This window comes from Plecotus auritus, assembly GCF_963455305.1.
Source record: "Plecotus auritus genome assembly, chromosome: 10".
NCBI lineage: Eukaryota > Metazoa > Chordata > Mammalia > Chiroptera > Vespertilionidae > Plecotus > Plecotus auritus.
Genome location: NC_137785.1, coordinates 32,084,178 through 32,091,790, shown reverse-complemented (window position 1 = coordinate 32,091,790; position 7,613 = coordinate 32,084,178). Strand labels below are relative to the sequence as shown.

Genomic DNA, 7,613 nt, shown 5'->3' with positions numbered 1-7,613 from the left:
ACCCTTCCCGACCTCCGTACCGCGCGCACACACCGTGAGCGCCCGGCGGGCCCAGATTCCTAGGTTACCACCAGGAGAAGGAGGTATTTGAGGACTCCTGGAGGGACACCAGTAATGAACCGAGATCAAAGTTCTTTTCCAAAGCATCCAGCGGGGCCGGTGGGAAATGTAGTTCAAAGCTGGAAAGGCTCGACGTGCAGGAGGCGCGCTGAGGCGCGAGCGGCGGAGCCGCGGCGTCTGCTGGGCGGTAGGGGCGCGGAGTGCGCAGGCGCAGACGGCTGGCTCGAGGTCGGAGGTGAGGCAGCGGCGCCAGCGGGCCGGGAGGCGGCGGGTGGTGGCCCGCCCGGGTAACGCTGAGGAGGGGGTTGGGAACCTGGGCTGGGGAAAGCATGAAAGGAAGAGGGAACCTAGGCTGAGAAGGCCGGGAAGGAAAGCGCGAGTCCTGGCCCTAGAGAGAGCGAGAATGGAAGCGAGAACCTAGGCAGAGGAAGGAACCGGGAGCCAAGGCCAGGAACGCCGAGGAGGGAACTGGGAGCCCGTCCGGCCGCGGTCCAGGCTGGAGAGGGCCGAAGAGGGAACTGGAAGCCCCAGGCGGGTCTGAGCTCAGCGTGGGCGGGAACTGTGTCCGTCACCCCCCATCCTCCACCCCCTTAGGAGGAAACCCCAGTTCTCGGAGCGCGGCCTGGCACACGCGGGCGTTCCGTTTGTGTAGTTTTTTGTGCCCGTCGGTGTGTGTATTTGGGCACGTGTTACTTCGGTGTGACGTTGTGACACCGATTGGTTGTGAAAGTGAGAGTGTCTCTAATTTTTAAAATAGGTGCGAGTCGATTTGTGTTTAATGAGAGGTTTGCGACGCAGGAGACAAAACACAGAGTCCAGGCGATTAAAAAGGGGGAGGTCTTAATCTTGCGCTCTGGGGCGAAATTCGCTGGGAAGTTCGTGCCAAAAGGGGGGCATAGGTACTTCTTTTATACAGCTGTTTAGTGGGGGGAGGGCGGAGGGCATGAGCGGTGTGGAATTTCCTCCTCAGGCGGGGAGTCTAGGAAGGCGCCAGTTATCTCTGTCACCATCTACCTTGCAGCTGCATGCATGGGCTCTGGACTTCCCCGCTGCCTCGACCTAACATCCCCGCCTTTTGGTGATAGGGGGCGCCGAAATCATCCTGGCTACTTCCTGCTGACCAGGGGCTAAGCGGGTGGTGGATGTTAAAGGCCAGGGTCAGGCAGAGGCTGTGGAAGGGCAGCTGAGTGTAGGGGTGGAGCAGGAGCTGGTTTACAGTCACCCGAGACATTTCCGCCATCCGGGAGCGGATGAATTTGAGGAGGCAGGGAGCTACGAAAAAAAGACACAGATGAGAATTAGGGGCCCTATCAGGGGTAGGATCCAGGTAGCTAAAGGGCTTTGGAGCCAGCTGAAAAGAGAGTTGTCCCGGGAGTGTCTTGCACGTAGTTCTTCACTCAGCTCAGTCAGGGTCTGCACGTTCTGCTCCATCACTCCAGACTCGTTGATGAGGCAGCAGCATTCTTCCTGAAGGAACATGCAGGTTCCCCCTTTTTCCGCAGTGAGAAGGTCTAGGGCCCGTGGGTTCTGCAGGGCTGTTTGGGCTACCGATGTTACTTGCCGCTGCAGGGAGGCTGAGGGGGCGGTAGTAGACTCCAGGGCTATCTGGAGTTTGTCATTGAAATCCTGAGCAGAGATTATGCTGTTCCCGAGGGCCCCCCAGCTAGGCCTACCAAGGCAGCGATACTTACCCCCAACATGACAGGGAGGAAGGCGGCCCGGCGGGCCCGGGGGTGGGGTGAAGGGAGCAGCCAGGCGAGCTCCGACTCTCCATACAAGGTTAGTTGGGGAACTACTGTGACCACGAAGCAAGGCCGGGGGTCAGAGAAGTTGATGCAGTTGCTTAAGGTGCTGTTGCACCAATAGAAGGTACCCGGGCTGGCCTTGGTGGGACTGGCTGCAGTGTGGTTTTGGGTACAGTTCCCAGTGACCTGTCCCCCAGTTACCGGGTTGCTGGTCTGGTAGCATATCCACGGGGGCTAGGTGGGTTCTGGAGTTTCGGGTTCCCAGAGGGGAACGCCAGCCAGGGGAGGCTGACATTCACCGTGTCCCTGGGTTCCTGGAGGAGTCATGAGTGGGACGGCAGCCAGCAAAGGTCTTTGGAGAGAGACGCATAGAAAGCAGTGCGAGACATTGGGCAGGGTGTGGGTCTCGTTGAGGAATAGTAGAGTGTGTTGGATAAGTTGGATCCAAGAAGACAGGACTTCTACCCCGGGGGAATCAGGCAGCTTCCCTTTAAGGGAATGTTCAGCCTGTAGGATGCTGTTGGAGACCTGGATTTGGGCCTCCTGGGCCATGACATATTCCCGGGAGATGTAGATGGTCCCTGAAGGGGTCGAGCTCCAACCACCCCCATATAGTTTTCCCATAATGCCCACAACCCATCGCTGGTCCCAGGGGTCCCGGACCCTGATGTTGAAGGTCCCGTCCTTCCAGAAAAAGGGGCCAGACCTGACCTCATTGTAGGCATCATGGATGACACAGCCTGACCAGCGGCAACCCCCATAGGTGTTGACATCTCGATTACACCTGTCTGGGTTCCGCTGGTCTTAAGCAAAACAGGCATACGGTCGGCCACTGTTGGATACTGACTGGAGGTCGACAGTAATCAGGATCTCCGCCTGGCATCCGACCAGAGGGCAGTCCTGAGATCCCACCTGCCGGGTGACTTGTGTGCTGTCCTGGTCGTAGGTTTCACGGACCTTGGACCTCCACACATAAGCAGGTGGGGGTGGGTGTAGGTTGCCCAGGGCTGGGAGGAGAAGGAGCGGGGGAGGGCGGCTAAGGCGGACCTTAGTGGGGCCCAACACCTCACATTTATAGAAGTCATGCTGCTCTGGGGTCCTCTTGAGTCTGGAGAGGTGGTGCCACGACGGATCGCCAAGTAGTTTGGCCGCGGTGGGGGTTGTGAGGATTACTGTGTGAGGTCCCGTCCACCTGGGCTCCAAGGCCTTGGGATGTAAATTCTTAAGGAGGACTGAGTCCCCCGGCTGAAGAGCTGGTCCTCAGGAGCCCTGGTTGGCTGTTTCTGGCCTGGGCAGAAACCTGTCAGTATGTTCCCAGAGTAGCTGTCTGAGTAAAGACAGGTATGGAAGATAAGTAGCCAGGAGAGGAGGGTCAGTAGGGAGGCGATGGTTGAGCAAGAAGGGTCTCCCATATAGGAATTCAAAAGGGCTTAAGAAAGTGGGGCTCCTTGGTGTAGCCTGGATTCTGGTCAGGGCCATGGGCAGGAGGTCCGGCCAGGAGCTGCGAATTTCTAGAGAGAGTTTAGTTAGATGGTCTTTAAGGAGGCCGTTGACCCTCTCGACCTTACCCGATGATTGTGGGGGGTAGGGTATGTGCAGTTTCCAGGAGATGCCAAGAGAGGTGCTAACCTGCTGAATGACCCTTGATATAAAAGCTGGGCCGTTGTCTGATTGTATGGAGGTGGGGAGGCCAAACCTAGGGATTATGTGTGTTATTAGGGTCTCAGCCACAACCTCAGCAGTTTCCTTGCGGGTGGGAAAGGCCTCTACCCACCCTGTCAGGGTGTCTACCATGGTAAGCAGAGATTTGGTCTTCTTGTGGGGAGGCATATGGGTGAAGTCTACCTGCCAGTCCTGCCCTGGAAGGTGTCCCTTCATTTGATGGGTAGGAAAGTTGGGGCGCATTTCTCCCTGGGGTGAGACAGCTGCACACGTGGAGCAGGAGGAGCAGGCACTCGTGACTGCCTCTCGCAGTGTGGGTGAGGTGAAGAGGGGTTCGAGGAACCTCCAAAGTGCCAGCGGTCCAATGTGCAATGACCGGTGGACCTGTTGGGCAATGGCCCCTACCTGAGCCTTGGGAAGGGTGATTTTGTTATTTATAAAGATCCGTCCCTCAGGACCAGAAGAGCCTCCCCGTTGTAGGAGTTTATTTTTTTCTTCTTCTGTATACTGAGGGGTAATGGAGGGAAGGGAAAGGAACAGGACCGTGGCTGAGGACCCTTCACCCTGAGTTAAGCCTCTGGCACCGTGTCTGCTCGGGCGTTTCCCCGCGTAACCATCAAGGAGTCAGTCTGATGGCCTCGGCAGTGCACGATGGCTACCTGGGAGGGAAGCTGTAAGGCATCAAGTAAGCGGGTTATGAGTAATAGGTGAGCCTTTAGTGGAGAGAAAGCCCCTCTCCCTCCAAATAACCGCATGGCAATGGGCTATCAGAAAGGAATATTTGGAGTCTGTATATATGTTTACCCTCCTCCCTTTGGCCAGATGCAGGGCCCTGGTCAGCGCAATGAGCTCAGCCTTTTGAGAGGTGGTACCCTCTGGGAGCCGGGCCACCTCCAGGGTCCGCTCGAGTGTTACTACTGCGTAGGAGGCTTTCCGGCGTCCCTGGGGGTCTAGGCACGAGCTTCCATCCACAAACAGAGTTAAGTCAGGATTAGAGAGAGGAAGATCTGAGTTTCCCGCCCGAGGTTGAGTGAGGACCTTGACGACCTCGGGGCAGGAGTGCATTGCCACAGGTTGGGTGGAGGCAGCAGGAAGGAGAGTGGCCGGTTCAGGGCTGGAGACTGAGTTAGGGAGATGTCAGGACTCTCGAGGAACAGGAGATGGAGTTCCTGCATGCGAGAGGGGGCAAGGAGAGAGAAGGATCGGTGTGACAGAAGATCTGTAGCCTATGGGTGGAGAAGACCTGTAAGGGTTGCTGGAGGCAGATCTTCTGGGCCTCCTTGGTGAGAGCAGCGGCTGCAGCCAGAGCCTAGAGGCAGGGCTGCCATCCCCAAACCGTGGGATCAAGCTGTCTGGACAGGTAGGCTACGGGGGTGAAGGCTGGCCCTAGGGGCTGGGTGAGGACCCCCATAGCTATTCCCTGTTTCTCATCAGTAAATAGTTGGAAAGGCTTAGAGATGTCCGGGAGAGAGAGGGGGGAGATGCCAGAAGGGCATCCCCGGAGCTTAGAAAAAGCCTAGCGAACGAGGGAGGGTGAGGAGAGGGGGCCTACTGGTGTTTCTTTAGCGGCCTGGTATAGGGGCTTAGCTAGGAGAGCAAAATTTGGGACCCAATGGCGGAAGAATCCTACCAGCCCTAGAAAGGACAAGATCTGTTCCGCAGAAGTGGTAAGGCTGTAGGTCTCGTATTGCCTGTACTTGGTCAACTGTCAGTCCTCGGGAATTGGGCATCAGACAGATACCCAAGTAAGTGACGGTGGGGGCCGACAGTTGTGCCTTGGCAGGGGACACATGGTATCCTTTGTCCCCTAGAAAGTTGAGGCCAGCTGTCTGCCTCCGAGAAATGTTTAAAGAGGGGCTGCAGAGAAGGAGATCATCTACACACTGGAGAAGAGTGTTGGGTTCTAACGAGCATTGATGGAGGTCTCTGGCTAAGGCCTGGCCAAACAGATGAGGGCTGTCTCTAACCCCTGGGGCAAAACCGTCCAGGTGAGTTGGCGGGATACCTGCTCATCTGGGTCCTCCCAAGTAAATGCAAACAGATGGTAAGAGTCTGGATCCAGAGGGATGGTAAAGAAGGCGTCCTTGAGGTCGAGGACAGAAAAGTGGGTGGTACCAGATGGGATGTGGGAAAGGAGAGTGTAAGGATTGGGGACCACCAGGTGGATGGGGACCACCGCATCATTGATTAGTTGGAGGTCCTGCACCAGCCGGTAGGTCCCGTCTGCCTTCCTAACGGGGAGGATGGGGGTGTTGCAGGGAGAGTTGATAGGTATGTGGAGACCCTGCCCCAGAAGCCAAGTAATGAGGGGTTTGAGCCCTCGGCGATGAGTTAGGGAGATAGGAAACTGGGGACGAGAGGGAAACGAGGTGGGGTCCTTAAGTCGGATCCTGACCGGGGTATGGTGTCTAGTAACCACTGGGGTAGGGGTATCCCATACTTTTGGGTTGACAAGGGACGCAGGCAGTGGGGGATCAGTGTTCTTGTGAAGGGAGGGGGCCAGGAGCGGAAGAAGCAGGGAGGCTGAAGGACTCTGAGTGAGCTGCAGAGTGGCCCCTAGTTTGGTGAGGATATCCCGTCCTAAAAGGGACACGGGGCACGAAGGCATGACTAGGAACGAGTGGGTTATAGGGCTATCGTCGAGGAGACAGGGAAGGGGCCCGGTGGCCAGTGGACAGGTGGATTTGCCGTCAATACCCATGACCGAGATCGGGGAAGGGAAGAGTGGCCTGGAAAAGGAGGGCAGGATGGAGAAGTAGCCCCGTATCCATCAGGAAGGAGACCTGCTTACCCGCTACCTTGAGCATTACCCTGGGCTCGGTGAGGGTGATGGGGGTCGTTGAGTCCGGGCATCTTCAGTCTTCAGCTAGTCCCAGCATGGCCAGCAGTGGGTCATGACCTGGAAGGGCAGCCCCTCTACGCTGAGACGCAAAGGGCCTGTCACTTTTCCAGGGGCAGTCACTTTTCCAGTGGCCGTTTTGACCGCATGCTGGGCAGGGCTTGGTTGGAGCCTGTGGCTGGGGACACTGCTTTGCCCAGTGGCCTTCGTTTCCACACTTAAAGCATCCTCCAGGTGGCGTTCGTCCTCTCGTTGCACCCCTACCATGCACAGCCTGAACAGGAGTCTGAGGGCCATCCTCCACCTTTTTAAATTTCTTTTGAATATCTGGGGCCGACTGTGAAATGAAGTGAGTGGCTAAAACTGTCGCTCCAGCCGGGGACCCAGGGTCCAGACGAGTATATAAGGTCAGAGCCTCAGTCAGCCTGTTAAGGAAGACCGCGGGGTTCTCATCTGGTCCCTGAGTAACTTCCCTCAGCTTGTCAAAATTAACTACCTTGTGGGAGACAGCCTGTAGGCCAGCTATCAGGCATTGGAGCATCTGGTCACAACGTCGGCGCCCGTTTCGCCCTTTGGGGGTATCTAGTTGGTACTCCCAGCCTGGTTCCTGACGAGGAACGGCCTGGGCCCCCACCGGCATAGAGGCATCTGTAAGGTGGATCTGATCTGCGTGGTCCGTTGCCGCTCCTAAGACTCTTTCCCTTACATCTGATGTTAGGGTGGAAGAGAGAATGACATGGATGTCATGCCAGGTGAGGTCCTAGGCCTGAGAAAGGTATCGGAATTCCTTGATGAATGCAGTGGGTTGCGGAAAAGGACCCCAGCCTCTTCTCAATCTGGGAGAAATCCGACAGAGAGAAGGGAACATGGACTCTGACCACTCCCTCAGCCCCTGCAACTTCCCGGAGGGGGCAGAGGAGAGGAGGAGCCCTGGAGTGGGTGTGCCTGCTGACTGGGGAAGCAGGAGGGGGTGGGGGAAGGGGAAGGTCAGCAGGTAAGAGAGAAGGTGCTGGGGAGGGGGCGGCGGAGGGAGGTCGGGGAGTGAGGATGGGGGAAGGGAGGGAACGGACAGCAGGGCAGAAGGAGCCATGGAGTAAGGAGGTGGGCGAGTCGGAGGGGAGGAAAGATTCCCAAGGGGTTCAGATAAGGCGGAAAGTGGAGGGGTGTCGGTAGGCAGAGGGGGTTTCTCGAGAGCTAGGAGAACCTGGGCTGTGGAACAGGAGGAGCAGAGGGAGGAACGGGAGCACAGATAGAAAAAGGCCTGGACATATGGGACCTCAGGCCACTTCCTGGCTCGTTGGCAGAAA

The 7,613-nt window shown here is 57.1% G+C and overlaps 1 protein-coding gene across 14 annotated transcripts in view; it reads left to right on the top strand.

The window, feature by feature from the left end:
• Nucleotides 1–250: 250 nt before the first annotated feature.
• ZNF567 (zinc finger protein 567) overlaps nucleotides 251–7,613 on the top strand; it is a 64,494-nt gene continuing 57,131 nt past the window's right edge. For 4 of the 14 annotated variants that reach the window (XR_013959191.1, XM_080644542.1, XM_080644549.1 and 1 more), the window contains exon 1: nucleotides 286–347. The gene's annotated coding sequence lies outside the window, so the exon portion shown is untranslated. Of the gene's footprint in view, nucleotides 348–7,613 lie in introns of all 14 variants that reach the window. The other 10 variants (XM_080644540.1, XM_080644546.1, XM_080644539.1 and 7 more) reach the window with 7 other exon arrangements.